Source organism: Canis aureus, chromosome 17 (assembly GCF_053574225.1).
Source record: "Canis aureus isolate CA01 chromosome 17, VMU_Caureus_v.1.0, whole genome shotgun sequence".
Classification (NCBI taxonomy): domain Eukaryota; kingdom Metazoa; phylum Chordata; class Mammalia; order Carnivora; family Canidae; genus Canis; species Canis aureus.
This window is the reverse complement of record NC_135627.1, coordinates 1,791,844-1,808,831: the sequence shown is the minus strand read 5'-3', so window position 1 is coordinate 1,808,831 and position 16,988 is coordinate 1,791,844. Positions and strand designations below refer to the sequence as shown.

Sequence of the window (16,988 nt, the reverse complement as noted above, 5' to 3'; positions counted from 1 at the left end):
GGTTGTGTGTGGCCATCTGTCCTCCCTGAGATCAGGCTAGCACGAGGTTTTCATTGATCAAGGTGAGCAGTCCACTTCCTGTGCCACTGGCTTCCTGTGAGTGCACCCCAGCAGGTCAGGGCTCAGTGCAGTGACCCTCCAGGATCATGCCCGCTCTCTTCTTTCTCTCTCTCTCTCTTTTTAATTTGACATATCTTGCAGACTTTACTTAATTAATTTATTCATTCATTCATTCCAATTAGTTAACATGAAGTGTTATATTCTTTCAGGAGTACAATATAGTAGTAATTCAGCATTTCCACATATCATCTGATGCTCATCACAAGTGCCCTCCATCCCCATCCTCTATGTCCCCCATCCCCCTACTCACCTTCCCTCTGGTGACCTCAGTGTGTTCTCTGTAGTTAAGAGTCTGCTTCTTGGTTTGCCTCTCTTTTTTTTTTTCCCCTTTGCTCATTTGTTTTGTATCTCATTTCACAGGAGTAAAATCATATGGTATTTGTCTTTCTCTAACTGATTTCACTTAGTATTACACTCCCTAGCTCCATCCATATTGTTGCACGTGGCAAGATTTCAGTTTCTATAGCTGAGTAATATTCCAGTGTGTGTGTGTGTGTGTGTGTGTGTGTGTACCACCTCCTCTATCCACTCATCTATGGATAGATACTTGAGCTGCTTCCATAGTTTGGCTCTTGTTGATAATGCTACAATGAACATAGGAGTGGATACATCCTTTTGAATTAGGGTTTTGAATTCTTTTTTTAAAAGATATTTATTTATTTATTTATTTATTTATTTATTTATTTATTTATTTATTTATGAGAGACACACAGAGAGAGGCAGAGGCACAGGCAGAGGGAGAAGCAGGCTCCATACAGGGAGCTCGACATGGGACTCGATCCCAGGACTCCAGGATCACACTCTGAGCCAAAGGCAGGCAGGCACTAAACTGCTGAGCCACCCAGGCATCCCTGTTTTTTAATTCTTTGGGTAAATATCTAGTAGTTCAATGGCTGGGTCATAGGGTAGCTCTGTTTGTAACTCTTTGAGGAACTGGGTGCACCAGGTTGCATTCCCACCCATAGTGTAAGAGGGTTCCCTTACTCCACATCCTCACCAACACCTGTTTTCCCTGAGTTGTTGATTCTAGCCATCCTAGCAGGTGTGAAGTGATAGCTCACTGTGGTTTAGATTTGCATTTCTCTGATGATGAGTGATGTTGAGCATCTTTTCATGTTTCTGTTGGCCAGCTATGTGTCTTCTTTGGAGAAATATCTGTCATGTCTTTTGCCCATTTTTAATTGGGTTATTCATTTTTTGGGTGTTGAGTTTTATCAGTGCTTTATATATTTTGGATGCTAATCCTTTATTGGATATGTCATTTGCAGATATCTTCTCCCATTCTATAGGTTTTCATTTAGTTTTTCTGGGGGTTCCCTTCCTTGTGCAAAACCCTTTTATTTTGGTGACGTCCCAATAGTTTATTTTTGTTTACTTTGCTTCAGGGGACATATCTAGAACGATATTGCTATGGCCAATATCAGAGAGATTACTGTCTGTGCTCTCTTCTAGGATTTTTATGGTTTCAGGTCTCACATTTAGGTCTGTAATCCATTTTGAGTTTGAATTTATTTTTATGTGTGGTGTGAGAAAATGCTTCAGTTTCATTCCTCTGCATGTGGCTGTCCAGTTTTCCCAACACTATTTGTTAAGGAGACTGTCCTTTTCCCATTGTATATTCTTGCCTCTGTTGCCGAAGATTCATTGACCATCTAATTGTGGGTTTATTTCTGGGTTTTCTATTCTGCTCCGTTGATCTGTGCCATCTATTTTTGTGTCAGTACCATACTGTTTTGATGACTACAGCTTTGTGATATAACTTGAAGTTGGAATTGTGATGCCTTCAGCTTTGCTTTTCTTTTCCAAGATTGCTTTGGTTATTCAGGGTCTTTGTGGTTTCATAAAAATTTTAGGATTGTTTGTTTTGGTTCTGTGAAAAATGCTATTGGCATTTTGATAGGGATTACATTGAATGTGTAGACATTCAATGGGTAATATAGACATTTTAACAATATTTGTTCTTCCAATCTATGAGCATGGACTGTCTTTCCATTTCTTTGTGTTGTCTTCAGTTTCTTTCATCTTTATTTTATAGTTGCCATAGTACAGATCTTTTATCTCTCTGATTAAGTTTACTGCTAGATATTTTATTGGTTTTGGTGCAATTGTAAATAGGATTGTTTTCTCAATTTCTCTTTCTGCTACTTCATCATTGGTGCATAGAAATGCAACAGATTTCCATACATTGATTTTTGTATCCTGTCACCTTACTGAATTCATTTATTAGTTCTAGTAGTTTTTTGGTGGAATCTTTAGTATTCTCTCTCTCTATAGTATCACATAATCTGCAGATAGTGAGAATTTTACTTCTTCTTACCAATTTGGATGCTATTTATTTATTTATTTATTTATTTGTTGTTGTTGTTGTTGTCTGATTGCTGTGGCTAGGACGTCCAATGCTGTGTTGAATAAAGTGGAGAGAGTGGATATCCCTGTCTTGTTCCTGACCTCAAGGGGAAAGCTCTCAGTTTTTCCCCATTGAGTAGGATGTTGGCTGTGGATAGCCTTTATTATGCTGAGGTATGTTGCCTCTAGACCTACTTTGTTGAAGAGATTTATGCTGCATTTGATAACCTCTTTCTTCCCAGATGTAGGGTGCATCTCCTGGACACAGGGAGAGAATCTGGAACATGGCTCTGCCCTCTTGAGCGGCGCTTTCAGGGGATGTTGGAGCTTGGCTCTTGGTCCTGGCACAGCCCTTCAGGCTGGTCCTGCAGGGTGGAATCCAGAAGGCCCCCTATTTCTGGTCAGTGGGGCTGCAGGCCGACTCTCGGTACCTTCTAACTGCCCAGAGGCAAGTGGCGCCCCCTCTTGGCCTGTGACAGCCACAGGCTCAGTGAGCCCTTTACAGGTACTCAGAGCACTGGCCTGGGGTCTCGGCTTGCAGTCCTGCAGGTGGTTCTAATTTTGGCACAGGAGCTGCAGGCAGGAAAATCTTGTTCCTTAGCCCATTTTATTAACTTTGTTTTGTTGGCTTGAGCCTCATGCTGTATTAGACCCTGAATAATCACAGCTGCGCAGGTAGCTCCAGGAGCGCGAATGAGAGGCTTTCTTCAAGGGCTGCGCTCCTGCAGAAATGATTTGTACCCTCAGGCTGATTGTCACCGACAGAAAATGAGAACCAGGAACATTCAATGCAAAGTAATGTGTTCTGTACAATTACTGGATTAATAATTTTATTCCATTACTGTGTGGGGAGAGGACATCAGCCTGAAGATCTTCAGCTCTAGTATATTTCTAAGCGTCCTGTTAAGAGAGTGAGCAGGGGTCAGGAAACTTAATTATGCTATAACTAGATAGAAATTGCCAAGTGATAAAAAGAAACATCCAGACAGATTCAGCAGGAAATTACAGCTTTAATAATATAGCATAATGCCTACTTCTATACAATTATTGGAGAGACCTTGAATGGTTCAGAATAACAGGCTTGAGTTTCCAGTAACGACAGAAAAATCCCACTGAAAATGACATTTTGCATCTTGCTGTAAATATTTTTTTTCAAAAAAACAAATAGTATTATTATTCAATGATCAAAAATCTCATGCTCATTCCATCCCGGATGCTATGACCACGCTGACATTTTGGAATGACGAGGGGGTTGGATTATGCGAGGAGGAATTTGCATTTGCAAATTGAGTTTCTGGTATTATGCTTTAAATTAAAAAATCCGTCTACTGCATTCGGCCTTCCAGAAAGAAAAGCCCCAGCGTGTGGAGGTGGGTTCAGCTGCACGTGAGCCCGAGGCAGCACGTGTGTGGTCACTGTTCCCCTAGAGCCTCCGTGGAGGTGGCCGGGAGGAGTCTCCCCAGCGCTGCCCTGGAGGAGGGCCGGAGGAGGAGCACCAGGAGGGGGACCAGGGAGCCAGGGTAGGGGTTCCTCTGCGTCTTCAGAAACAAGGGAGGGAGAACTTTCTAAGCACCCGGCTGGGCGGCCGAAAGGAAGCGGTTAGCGGTTGCGAACGTGACCCGGAGTTTTAAGTCAGAGCCTCGCCCGGCATGTGGCACATGACCCTCCTCTGATGTTTGTGTCGGGTCCTTTTTTCTCCCTCATGCGGGAGGGAAAAGTCATTTCTTGTGCTCGCCCAGGAGAGCTCAGTGTTTCATTTTGTATTCTGAGGACGCAGATTAATCAGCCAGCTCCCTACCCAGAGATGGCCATTCTGCCCAGAAATCTGCATATCTGCATATTACTGTTCTTCCCCCGAATTTAATTTCCTACAGGAGCTGATATTAATCACCCTGTTTAAACAGAGGGGATTTGGGGTCTATACAAATATGACATTTTTTTCCTGTAGAATTCGTAGAATTTCTCTTTCTTTCTTCCTTTCTTCCTTTCTTTCTTTCTTTTCAATTTAAAGGGACAATAGCCTTACTGGCTTAATCCTAAATAGCTGCTGTTGTTGCATTTTATTTTCACTTGGCTGTTGATTATTTGGATGGTAACAGTGAGCCCAGATTCTACTCCTTAGACTTGAGAAATGTGTTCTGGAGATTTGGGACTAGCACGCTGCCCCCACCCCCTGGCCATGTTCTGACCACAGAGATGGGGATTGTCTGTTTTGATGCCCCTTAACCTCTCACAGGAAAGCTAGGTCAAATTCACAGGCTGGAACCACAAAATCTTCTAAGTAGCCCTCATTGCTTTACTCCAGCTTATTCTGTGTAGAGAAGTTAAATTCATCAGCTGTCAGCACCTCTGCCAGGATTATTTGGCATATTTTATCCTGGCTGCCTCCGCACAATGGCGTGCCGGGCAGAAACAGGACACAGACGAACAACGTGCTCAGAGAAATGTGCCGGTGTGCCCGGCACGCCCGTGCCAGCTGGAAGGAGAGAGCACGCATCGCTTACTGACGAGATACACCGCCGTTATTAAAACAGAAGCTGCCATCCAGGCCTTTGTTTAGACTCGCACCCCGGCCTCTCTCGGCCACGGAGGCTAATTTGGATTGGCACTTTTTCTGCAGGACCTCGTGCAATGGCCTTGGGGAAGGGATGAGCCAGGGGGAGCAGGGAAGTGTTTGGAAAGCCAAGTTCCCAGGCCGTGGAGTTTTTGGCTGCTGCTCTGTTCCTAACACTGGCATTTCCTGGAGCAGATATCCTCTGAGGAGAAACAGAGGCCGTGGGTTCTGTGGATCGGCCCCACCGAGACCAAACCACTCCTCTTTTCTTGACTCTGAATATTTCTGTTTCTGTGATTGGCAATGTGTGGCAGGGCGGGGCACCTCTTAAGTTGACAGGAAATTTCCTGGGAGCCAGCATCTTTCCTTATCTCCAGCAAGGTCAAACAGTGCACTGGGAGAGAGAGGAGAATTTTATGGCCCTACGCTGATACCACCTTGGTGATATCACTTGATCACTAAAGCAAAAACAAAGACAAACACTACTTTTTTCTCCCTCAACTCAAAAAACTTAGTAACTTTCTCACATTCCATTGTTTTCTCTTTTAATTGGTTTATGCCGTTAAACTGAGAAAGGAGCTAGTTTTGGAGTAGCCAGCATCCATGCAACAGCTCATGGTGGAGTGAGCCGTTCATCGGTACGAAGTCCAGAGGCCTGTCATCACTGAGAAGAGATTACCAGTGTTCATGTCACTCCTGCTGAACACCTCGGCTGCTGTATTTTCTTTGCCCATTGTAAATCACAAGGGTATCACCCCAGGCAAATAGCGGCTTAGATTGTTTATCTGTCTGTGCTAATAGCATTTTATTTGAAGTCTTAAAAGTCCCAAGTGGCTTAAAAGGGCACTATTACTCGACTTCACATTTTATTGCAAAATGACTGGGTCCAGCTTCGTTTGCTTTGCTTTGAAGTCTTAATGCTACTTGGCTGTCAGATCCACCCATGTCCTTTCCAATTTAAACTTTAAACAGGATTCCCTTGAAAAAAGCCCCTTTCATCTACAGGAAATAAGGAGCGTTTAATAACTTGTAGAAATATTGTTTTTAAGATAGTACTATGTTGTCACTGGTGTGATACATCTCATCAGTGGGTTTGTCGCCAGCGCATCTGAAAAAGAGACCACAACTTACATCACGCTTTTCTAATTAAGGGAGTACACCCGACTGAACAGTGACGGGCATTTATTTTCTGCCAAGTTATTTTTTAAAGATAATCTCTGTTACCCATCCCCCATTCTGACATATAAACTGTGAAAATGTTGGAATGTTGCACAATCCTTGGAGTAATCAATAAGTTTACCCTCAGAAAACAATGCGTTTAGAGGTTGATTATTCTCCAAGCAGGGTTTCAACCTGTGGAGATGTGTAGGACTTCAGGGCGAAAGACAGTCAAGATAAGTTAGTGGGATGACAAGAAGGACTGCGTCACTAACCCCAAGACCAAACCATCATCAGATGCAACAGGCTGCACCTCCCAGAGTGAGAGTCCCTCCCAACTTCCACAGAGGTGCTGGACCCTCCCTTGAAGTTACAGATGGAAAACATGATGACAACGAGCAGAAATGGTTGGAATTTTGGTCAGTAACCCATGTATTGTAACCCATGCATTATAGACCAAAATTCAACTGGCTAGATCTTATGTGTGTATGTTTTGTGCATGCTTATGATGTGTGCCTGTATGTGTGTATGTACATACGTGTGTGTGCATGTGTGAGTGTCTTTAGGATAAAATAATGTGTGATCTCCTGGGTGACATCTTTTAGAGAAACTTCCTGGAGTCACCAGCTGGGTTGTAGATGAAAACACCCACCAAGAAAAACTTCTCTACTTTTCTATATACATCTTGGAACTGGGACTTCCTGGGTGCCTCCTGCTGTTTCCCATGTGGCTGACACTCCGTGGAGCTGTGTAATGAGTACCACAGCCATAATCCCAAGGGAGATGGACTCCGAGCCTCATCACTGAGGACTGTTTCTAGGTATTCTCAATGGCACTGATCAGAGGAACGGGAGTCTAAACGGAGTTATGATGTTCAGAAACAACTCAAGTGCCTGGGGCAGCCCACAGTCTGGGGCTTTCCTGCAGCCTCGACATCCTGGTGACAAAACCCATGTGGGTGATGCCCATACCCTGGGGTCTGCTCCCCTCACCCAACACTTCTGGAGAGTCCTTGCTTGCCTGGCTTGGTGGGATCTGTACTCGAGGCTGAAGACCCCACCCTGGAGCTTCCAGCTGATGGGAGAGTCCAACCCCCACGGATCTTCTGGCATCAAGCCCTTAAGGTGCCAGGTTCAGAGGTGGCTTCCAGCCCAGGTAGCAGCCACTGTAATACCATACCACTGGCCACCACTACAACAGTGCCTCTCCTCTGTGCCAGCCCACGGTGCTCACTTAATCCCCCAGAAACCTTATTTCACAGAAAAAGCTCAGGCAGGGTAGGAAATTCCTGAGTCTGCCAGGAAGCCGCAGAGTGTGGATTCAAACCCTGGCCAGTGGCATCTGAGCCCTGCATCTTTCTCATGACCATTTCTGGCTCTCAGTTTGATTTTGTGATGGCAAATGCAGAAAAGTAAGACCCTTGGGGGAGATCTTGGTTGGTGCTCTTTACAGATTTCTGTGTAACTGACCCCCTAGCCTCCCCATTTGTGGACGAATGCAGAGATTAACCTTCTCTTTCAGTGAGGGGGAGGAAGAGCAAAATGTTTGAAAGTAAGTCCTCTAGCAGTGCAAAATCAGCATCCAAATAGTGCTTCCAGTGAGACGAGGGCATTGTTCTTGTGGGGGACCAGACATGGCACAATCAAGATAGACACAGAGATGTTTTTCCACTTTTATTTCCTTTTTTTTTTTTTTAACCCGGCAGTTCTATTTATTTTATCCAAAAATCACAAGAAAGCCCAATCTACAGATATTGGTGTAGAGGAGATGCATGTCAGAAGAAGGTAATTGACGGTAAATGTCAAATATTAAATCCTATCTGGTTATTACCCAGCATATTAGCGATGTAAGTAGCTTAACAATTGCAGCTGTGATTGACTAGGTGGGAACCAAAATCCTAAACACCCAGCGCCAGAAGGGATAATTATAACACATTAGCACCTGCTCAGACAAGATTGACAATTCCAGTCTAACATCTGCTTAATATCACTTTCATACTTTCACGTATTTTTTCCCCTTTTGAATGGAGTAACACAAGATTTCCTCAAGGATAACAATAACCCCACATCTATGTTATTCATTCACATTATTATGGCTGCTTGTTGTCTGTGGTCAGGTTTCCTGCTGACACGTTTACAATTGAATAAAGAGCAGAGAAATGGGATACTGGGGACTAGGCAGGCACAGTTGTGGTGTATTTCTTGAAAACATTCCTGTCAACCTGATGCATTTGAAAGAAATCCCAAAACATAATGCTCAGTCTGTGGGTAGTGTCTGTAAGAATATATATCTATGCATGGAAATTGGGTTGGAATCTGAGGGAACGATCCCATAACCTCCCAGTGAGTGGTGGCAGCACTGGCATAGTCCCCCAGGGGCAGGGTGCTGCCTGGACTTAGCAGGGTGAGCAGGACACACGGAGACAGGCACAGTGCCCACTCCCTGCCTGGCTTCTCGTGGGAAATGTTAGAGAAGCATGTTGGGAGAATGATCTGTCCTTTCCGGGTTTGGTTTGGCTACTTCTCTGCGGAACTTGCCTGTATATTAGAATGGGAGTAGAAATGCATTCTAGTGGCTTACCGTTGAATGAAAATTGTTTTGCTGCTTACCGTTCTCCCTTTATGCCCAGGATGCCTGACAATCCCGTGCTCACGTGGTGAGCTGGCCACACCCACAGGCCTTGCCGGTGAGGAACCTCACTCAGGTGGTCAGAGGTGGGAAGGCCGCAGGACTGAGCACATAGGACATGGGCTTTTCTCAGAGAGACATGTGTCTGCTCATTAATGTTTAAATCTTACACCTATCAATCCCTTCTCTTCTCATTACTCATAGATTCTTTCATTGTACAAATGTTTATTGAGCATCTATTATGTGCCAGCCCAGTTTCAAATATTTCAGGGGGCAGAACCTGCAGCATCATGCATGAGAAGTGAGCCTTCTGGTGATGCTTAAAGCAGGCCCAGTGCAGGTTGCACAGTGCAGGGGGGCAGGGGGCTGACTGTGGGGGGGGAGGGGGGAGGGCCCTGGCCTGGCTGCCACCTTGGGCCCCGTCTCTCTCTGTAGCTCATTCCTGTTTTAGGGCTGCAAGGAGATCTCTCTCTGTGGCTCTGGGTACACTTTGTCTCCTACCCACCTGGCAGGCAAGTCAGCCTATCAGAAGTCCACTGGCTGGGAGGTGTGTCAGACTGGTGAGTGCTAGCACTTTCTGCCCTGCTCCAAACTCACGCCTGGCCTGCACTTTTGTGCTGGAGGGACCCAGGTCGCCCTTTCTTTCTTTTTTTTTTTTAATAATAAATTTATTTTTTATTGGTGTTCAATTTGCCAACATACAGAATAACACCCAGTGCTCATCCCGTCAAGTGCCCCAGGTCGCCCTTTCTTGGCGTGGTCCGGCCCACTCTGTTCCCAAGGCTGCCTGGTGTAGAACCACACGGCATGTGGAATTTGGATTCCCTCAACCTAAACCAGCTCTGATCGGCTCATTGTGGTCCGGGCCTGAGGAGTCTGCTTTGATTAAGACAGATGTGGCCGCTGCCCCCACAGAGACAGGAAAGGCCATCATTGGATGCATAAGCGCCAGGCGGCCAGTGTTTCCTGGGTCAAGGAGAGGGCTGGAGGTGCCAGCGGCTGACGTACCCTTGCTTCACCTGGCAGGTGAGGAACCTCTACCTTGAGAAAGTGCTGGTTTGAATCCTGGAGGAGGGGTAAGAATGGGTCAGGAAGAACAGTCATTTCCCTCACTAATTTAGCTTCCAAAACCTAATTGTTAAAAGTTTCTATCAACCAAATAAATAAATAATCTTTATAGAAGTAGATAAGCTTGTGTCATATACCCAGACCATTGTAATTGTCAATAAAATTCTATAAGAAAATGGACTGTATTTACAAGCACAAAGATGAGCCCATGCAAAAATAAAATCTTATACCGTACTCCATCTCCTCTCAAAATGGTGCCATTCTTTTGGAGAACAAGGCTCGTGAACAGTTAAAGGGAAAGCTGTAGGGTGTGTGGATGCTGACTGTGATCTTTACGTCCAGAGGCGCTGGTCAAATGAGCCTTTGACATTCTGCGGGCATGGTTTTGCTGGATAAGGATCTAAGATCTAAGGATCTAAGAGCGCATGTGCGTTCTGAGAGCAGTCCTGATAAACCATTAAAGAGTGATCTTTTTGTCAGTGCATCTCCCAGGAATTGTACTGAGTGCCATTGCCCACCTGCATGGGGCCACCCAGGACTAACCACCTGGGGTGGAGATCTCCCCTGGAAAATGTACCTTCTCCCCAGGGAGAGGTCTGAATGGAGAACCTCCAGGAGAAGGAGCTGAGTTCCCAGGGCCAGGACCAGAGGCCTGCTTCTTTCTTCCCCATAGCACACCTTCCCCCAGTAGTGGATTTGGGAGGAAAATGGGAGAAAGCTTGCACTCAGTGCACTTGGGTGAAGGACATCCAAGGAGGGCACACCAGCTTTACTCCCTCCTGATGCATGGAATCCTTTCAACACTGAGTGAGCTGTCTAGGTTTGTAAAAGCATGGAGCCAATGACTCTACGTCTTCCTTTTCTTCTCCTGTTCTGTTCTTCTCATTGTTATTCTGCTTCCCAGTTATATTCTCAACTAGCAGTCCTGTCTCAAACTGTGTCCTTAACTGGCTATTCATGCACCAGGCACGAGCAAAATCCAAGAGGCTGGTACAAGGAGGAGAACACATGGCTTGTGGAAACAAAGTGGAATCCTGTCCTCAATAGAAGGTCATTAGGCATTCCAATGAGAAGTTAGATTCAGGTGACAGGAATCCTGCAAAATTCAGCTGTTCCAGGGAGGACAGCCTCCTTGGAGCTCACAGTTTTCTGCATCACACACATCCATGCAGTGGCTTGGATGTCATGAATTTTACCCCTGCTTGTTCTGGTCTTCATATTCCAAATACTACTTGGATGTTGCTTTACCTTTCAGGGCGTGCAGTTGGCAGCTACGCCCTGTAGTTGGCAGCAAGTGGAGACTCCGTAATTGGTAAAAGATAGCAATGATAACAGGTAGGAAGGTAGGGATCTGTATTTCTCCAAATGTTCATGGCAAGCCAAGAATCTGGACAAGGCAGATGTGGTTATGTGAGAGTGGACACTCTCCTCCAGTTGGCCTACTTCTGTCCCCAGCCAAATGCTACCATTTCAGGAACAGGTCTCAGGTTGGGAGGGAAGAACGCGGGCCGGTCAGTGCAGCCCCGCTTACCTGCCATGGTGCACGCCAGCAGCCCGCTCACGGCCAGGCCAGGGCAGTTCCGAGAGGAGGCCCCTTTCATGACCCTTCCTCTGGGAGAGCAGGTGTATAAGCCCCCAGCAGAGGCTGAGAGCAGCCTGTGATGGGGCGCAGTGCCAGAAGTGGACCTCCTGCTTCTGGGAATCACATCTGCAGGGTGGCCCCACCAGGGGCCGTTGGAGTCCAGAGTCTGGCGGCAGGGCATCCACTGACGAGGACTTTGCGTGAGGGCTCGGAGCAGGGGAGCTGACGGCTACTCCACAGACCCCTCCAGCCGGCCACTGCCGTAAAGGGACCAGTTCAGCAGCAGCCTGGCGCTTCTGCCGCACAGACACTTGTGCTACGTTAACATTTGTGTGTTTATTATATCTGAAACTTGATGTTTATACACAGTATTTATAGCAGAATATAAAATATGATGTGATTCGTGTATAGTATAATTATATTATTATAAATGATGCCCAATTCATATATGTGATAGAGAATTGTAATTTTAGAACATATTTGTCCTTAAGTCATAAAATGGCAAATAATGGCCACACATTCAGTGGTACACATGCTGGCAATGAACTGATTCTCGTGATGGGGGCGGGGTGGCGCCCACTGGCAGAGGAAGGTCAGGGAGAGCACCGGGCACGGCACTTCCGCATCGAGCCTGTCCTGTCTGTGCCCAGTGGAACGGGGTGGGGGTGGGGGTGGGGGTGCAGGGCCCTGAGTAGCGGGAACCGCAGCCTCGGGGCATGGTCCCAGCTTGTCCCTCTTCTCCCCCTGCCTAGCACTGCCATCTGGGTTCCGAGATGCCTCCTGTCTTCTCCTGCCCCGCGCCCGTGGTGAACCACACACTTCTCTGGGGAGATGGGTGCTTTTGTGCACTTCGGTTTGCCCCAGTCTCTCTGTGCTCTTATTTGCCACAGCAGGAAGGGAAAATGGGAGGGAGGTTGGGGCGGGGAGGGTGGGTACAAGGGACCCTGTTGCCCCCTCCTCACACAGCTGGCACCTCCTACACACTGTCCCCTTGGAAGGGGGTGGGTGGGAAGGCCAGTGGAAGAGCAGGGGAACTTCTGCCCCCTGCCTCCCTCCCCATTCCAGTCTCCAGCAACCCATTGATCTCTTCGGTCTTCCTGCTGTTTCACCTTTTTCAGAACATCATATAATAGAATCTTGCGCTGCTGTAGATGGACTTCTTTAACTTAGTAAAATGAATTAAAGATTGATCCATTTGTATCATGAACCAATAACCAATAAGTCTGTTTCTTTTTATGGTTACTATGAATATTTGAATACTGTGTGTGTGTGTGTGTGTGTGTGTGTGAGAGAGAGAGAGAGAAAGAGAGAGAGAGAGAGAGAGAGAGAGAGAGGGATCCAGTCCAAGCTCCTTCCACTCCCCACAGGATGGGTCAGTATATCCAGAGGCAGGATGTGGCCATAGGAAAGTGACTTTATTCTGAAAGCCAGGAAACCCAGGAGATGGCAGATGGTTGTCCTAAAGAACCATACTTCCTGGGCAAGATATTTGAGCTTTTTTTATGTTAGCAAGAGGAGGAAGCATGTGGGGGTGGGGGTAGAGTCCAAAGGTGACTTCATAACTGTAGATATCTGAGGAAGATCGAGTAACTTCTTAGTTGTCGGTCAGTTGATCTCTGGGACAGGTCATGCATGCTGTTCCTGCAAGTCTTTTTTTTTTTTTAATTTTTTTAATTTATTTATGATAGTCACACAGAGAGAGAGAGAGAGGCAGAGACACAGGCAAAGGAAGAAGCAGGCTCCATGCACCGGGAGCCTGACGTGGGATTCGATCCAGGGTCTCCAGGATCACGCCCCGGGCCAAAGGCAGGCGCCAAACCGCTGCGCCACCCAGGGATCCCTGTTCCTGCAAGTCTTAAACAGAGTCCTTTCTGTATATATCTCTGTATCTCCTCTGCTGAGGTGGGTCTCAGTTTTTGCAGTTTTTGCAAATCTTAGCTGTAAGCAAAGTCCTTGGGTGATTGACATGTCTATGTGTGAGGCAAAGCAGGGGTTTCCAAGCTATAGATCACAATGGCAAGGGATATAGAAGCAATATGGAGTCAGACACGCTTAGCTTTTCCCTGTTACGTGTCTTTGTGAATGTAAGTTTTAAATCCACTTAGGTAAATGACCCAGGAGTGAGACTGCTGGGTCATATGCTACATATATATTTAACTTTGTAAGACACTACCAAACCATTTTAGAAAGTGACTGGACACATTTTGATCAGAAATGAATGATCATTTGTTTCTCTGCATCCTTGCCAGCATTCAATATTGTTAGTTTTAAGATTTTTATTCATTTGTTATTTTTATCATTCTAATTGGTGTACAATGATTGGTATCTCATTGTGGTTTGAGTTTTCATTTCCTTAGTGACTAATGATGTTGAGCATCTTTTCATGTGCTTCTCTGCTGTCTTTGGTGAAGTATCTGGTCAGATCTTTTGTCTAGTTTTTATTGGGTTGTTTGTGTTTTTATTGTTGATTTTTAAATATTCTTTATATATTCTAGATAGAAGACCTGTATCAGATAGGGATTTACAAATATTTCTACCAGGTCTGTGGCTTGTATTTTCATTCTCTTAATAGTGTTTCTCATAGAAGGGAAGTTTCTGCTTTGAGAACGTATAGTTTATCAACTTTGTATTTTCTAATGGATTGTGTTTTTGGTCTCATGTTTAAAAACATGTCACCAAACCCAGGGTCAAGCAGTCTTTCTTCAAGAAATGTTATGGTATTAACATTTTACATTTAGGCATATGATCTGCTTTAAGTTAAATTTCTGAATAAGATATGGGAAGCTTGGGTGGGTCCGTTGGCTAAATGTCTGCCTTAGGCTCCCCTCATGATCTCTGAATGCTGGGATCAAGCACATGTTGGGCTGTCTGCTTGGTGGGGAGTCTGCTTCTCTCTCTCTCTCTCTAATAAATAAATAAATAAACAAACAAATAAAATCTTTAAAAAACTTTTTTTAGGTATGAAGGTATGAAGTGTGTCTCAAGGTTTATCCACATGCATAGGGATGTTCTATATTTCCAGCAACATTTTTTAAACTATTTTTTTCCATTGAGTCAATGTTGCCATATTGTCCAAGATGAGTTGACTATATTTTTGTGGATCTATCCTGAACTCCATCCTGGTCGGCTGGTTTATATATCTTCTTTTGATCCTATCATATTGCTACACTATGAATTTGGGTAGAATGAGGTGTTCTTTGTCAGAATTGTCCTGGCTATTCAAATTCCTTTGTCTTTCCATATACATTTTAGAATCAACTAGTCAATATCTATGAAATACCTTGTTGAGATTTCAATTGAGATTATTTTTAATTTATAGATCCTGTTGGAGAAAACTAACTAGCATCTTCACAGCGATGAGCCTTTTATTCCATGAGCACAGTATGTCATTCCATTTATATATACCTCCCTTGATTCCTTTCATTGGCACTTCGGTGTTCATAGTATATAGATCCTGCACGTATTTTGTTAGCGTTTTATGTAATTACTTCATTTGGGATGTTATTTTAAACAGTATTGTTTGCTTTTTTAAAATTTCAAATTCTAGTTCATTGCTCAAGAGCTCAGCTGAGCTGAGAGCTGTACTGCCAGATGTCAGGGCAGCTGATTAAGAAAACAAGCCACGTGGCAAAGACAATGTCAAGCCTTCCATCCTCTGCTGCAATAGTGTGAGCAGGAAGCCAAACCATGGAATACATTGGCTCTCTCATTCCATTTTTACCAGTGGAATGGCACCAGGTGGGGTCAGATGGACGAGTGAAGATACGGGGTGCTTTCACTGCTGAAAGACCCCCAAACAGAGGAGTCCTGTGGTTTTATGGACCTGGGGCCTGGGGTCAGCAGGGGAGGGCTGGGAGTGGAAAGCAATGACCACTCACTGAGTCAGAACAGAGAAAAGTATTTTCAAGATTCCTCTGAGCCCCTCAAAAAGGAGGTGTTGGCAGAGGCAAGTGAGGAAAAGACCCCCAAATCAGGGTGCCTGGGTTAGAATGCAGACATGCCTAGAAGCACAGCTGGCAAGGAGACCTAAGCCTGTGATGCATGGACTACATCCCACATCTGGTGTGTCGAACCTTTGCCATTTCCTGTGGTTGGCCTGAGAGGTCACAGAGAGGAAATGGCACTGGATTCCTCAGCGGGCATGTAGGTGTACAGGCCAGCTTTCATACCTCCTGTCATATCCTGGGAACTTCTTCAACTCACTTACAAGTTCTGGGAGCTTTTCTGAAGACTTTGGTGGTTTTGATTTTTTTTTTTTCTACACAGACAATCATGTCATCTGCAAATAAAAACAATTTCATTTCATCCTTTCCAGTCTGTAGGTCTTTTATTTCTTTCTCTTGCCTGATTGTGTGGAACATCTAGTGTGGTGTTAACTAGGAAAAGTGAGCATGGCCATATTTGTTCCAAACTCGAGGGATTAGAATTCAGTGGCTTGACCAGGCCCACAAAGTTAGCGGGAGGGCCGCAGAAGATGCATGTTGTTTATCAGATTAAGGAAGCTTACTTCTGTGGCTACTTTCCTGAGAATTTAGATCATGAGTGGATGTTGAATCTTGCTTAAAGCTTTTTCTGCCTCTCGAGATAATCACATGGTGTTTATTTTGTGGTCTATTTATATGGGGAGTTATATAGATGGACTGTCAAATGTTGAACCGGCCTTCAGTTTCTGGAGTGAACCCTAACTAGTTGTGTTGTGTTAACCTTGTCATATGTCACTGGGTTCCGTTTACTAATTTTTCTACTTTTTCCAACTGTGCTTATTTCTGTTTTCTTCCTTTTATGTATTCTCTTGTGTTGATTGGACATTTTTTTGTGAGTCTGTTCAGCAATCACTCCGGAGCTTAAAATATACATATGTGCATGCATTTGAGGGTTTAGTCCATCCTTAAATAATTTTATACCCATTTCAGTGGAGTATAAGATGCCTACAGTGATGTATTACCAGTCCTCCCTCACTTCCTGTGTGCTGTTCACATAACCTCTTCTTGTATGTATATTATAAACATGCAACACATTGCTAGCATTTTTTTTCTTTAAACCAGGTTTCAACTAACATTTTCATTAATGACCAGGTATTAAATATTGTGTTATAGGCCCTGTGGCATCTACACAGATACTCAGGAGAGAGCAGGTGTAGCTGATGTGTGAACGAGCAGGTGTGGCTGTTTTCTGGAGAAGCTTCATCTGTATAAGCAGATGGTGGGTAAGATGTGACCAACAGTTGGCAAATTGAATTTAAATAAAATATTTTTTTAAAAAAGATATCACTAACAGGGTGTCATGTGTCCACCCCTGCTTTAGACAGCTACCTTTCTGAGGAAATAAAAAATGAACTTACGATTATGGTATTATAATACCATAATAAAATGTGAATCAGATTCATGTTTTAGTCTCAGACATTCCTTCTGACAGAAGAATTTCCTTTAGCAATTTTTTTCTTATAGAATTTGTCTACTGACATCACATTCCCAATTTCTATTTTTTCTAAGAAAATCTTTATTTATCCTTCACTTTTGAAATATATTTTCT

The 16,988-nt window shown here is 44.5% G+C and overlaps 1 long non-coding RNA gene across 1 annotated transcript in view; it reads left to right on the top strand.

Moving 5' to 3' along the window:
* The window catches only part of LOC144287686 (uncharacterized), a 595,958-nt gene that overhangs the window by 274,518 nt on the left and 304,452 nt on the right, over positions 1 to 16,988 (top strand). The window contains exon 3 of the long non-coding RNA XR_013355429.1: positions 14,776 to 14,837. This is a non-coding gene — a long non-coding RNA (uncharacterized LOC144287686). The remainder of the gene's footprint in view (positions 1 to 14,775; positions 14,838 to 16,988) is intronic.